Genomic DNA, 1,628 nt, shown 5'->3' with positions numbered 1-1,628 from the left:
ATTATGTTTCCGGTTAATACAATTCTAGCATGAATAATAAACATTTATCATGATATAAGGAAATAAATAATACTTTATTATTGCCTCTAGGGCATATTTCCTTCAGTCTCCCACTTGCACTAGCGTCAATAATCTAGTTTACACAGTAATGATTCTTACACCCATGGAGCCTTGGTGCTGATCATGTTTTGCTCGTGGAAGAGGCTTAGTCAACGGGTCTGCAACATTCAGATCCGTGTGTATCTTGCAAATTTCTATGTCTCCCACCTAGACTAAATCCCGGATGGAATTGAAGCGTCTTTTGATGTGCTTGGTTCTCTTGTGAAATCTGGATTCCTTTGCCAAGGCAATTGCACCAGTATTGTCACAAAAGATTTTCATAGGACCCGATGCACTAGGTATGACACCTAGATCGGATATGAACTCCCTCATCCAGACTCCTTCATTTGCTGCTTCCGAAGCAGCTATGTACTCCGCTTCACATGTAGATCCCGCCACGACGCTTTGTTTAGAACTGCACCAACTGACAGCTCCACCGTTCAATGTAAATACGTATCCGGTTTGTGATTTACAATCGTCCGGATCAGTGTCAAAGCTTGCATCAACGTAACCATTTACGATGAGCTCTTTGTCACCTCCATATACGAGAAACATATCCTTAGTCCTTTTCAGGTATTTCAGGATGTTCTTGACCGCTGTCCAGTGATCCACTCCTGGATTACTTTGGTACCTCCCTGCTAAACTTATAGCAAGGGACACATCAGGTCTAGTACACAGCATTGCATACATGATAGAGCCTATGGCTGAAGCATAGGGAACATCTTTCATTTTCTCTCTATCTTCTGCAGTGGTCGGGCATTGAGTCTTACTCAATCTCACACCTTGTAGTACAGGCAAGAACCCTTTCTTTGCTTGATCCATTTTGAACTTCTTCAAAACTTTGTCAAGGTATGTGCTTTGTGAAAGTCCAATTAAGCGTCTTGATCTATCTCTATAGATCTTAATGCCTAATATATATGTAGCTTTACCGAGGTCTTTCATCGAAAAACTCTTATTCAAGTATCCCTTTATGCTATCCAGAAATTCTATATCATTTCCAATTAGTAATATGTCATCCACATATAATATCAGAAATGCTATCGAGCTCCCACTCACTTTCTTGTAAATACAGGCTTCTCCAAAAGTCTGTATAAAACCAAATGCTTTGATCACACTATCAAAGCGTTTATTCCAACTCCGAGAGGCTTGCACCAGTCCATAAATGGATCGCTGGAGCTTGCACACTTTGTTAGCTCCTTTTGGATCGACAAAACCTTCCGGTTGCATCATATACAACTCTTCTTCTAGAAATCCATTCAGGAATGCAGTTTTGACATCCATTTGCCAAATTTCATAATCATAAAATGCGGCAACTGCTAACATGATTCGGACAGACTTCAGCATCGCTACGGGTGAGAAGGTCTCATCGTAGTCAATCCCTTGAACTTGTCGAAAACCTTTTGCAACAAGTCAAGCTTTATAGACAGTAACATTACCATCAGCGTCAGTCTTCTTCTTGAAGATCCATTTGTTTTCAATGGCTTGCCGACCATCGGGCAAGTCAACCAAAGTCCATACTTTGTTCTCAT

The sequence above is a fragment of the Aegilops tauschii genome, chromosome 3 (assembly GCF_002575655.3).
Source record: "Aegilops tauschii subsp. strangulata cultivar AL8/78 chromosome 3, Aet v6.0, whole genome shotgun sequence".
NCBI classification, from domain to species: domain Eukaryota; kingdom Viridiplantae; phylum Streptophyta; class Magnoliopsida; order Poales; family Poaceae; genus Aegilops; species Aegilops tauschii.
Note: the sequence above shows the minus strand (reverse complement) of the source record.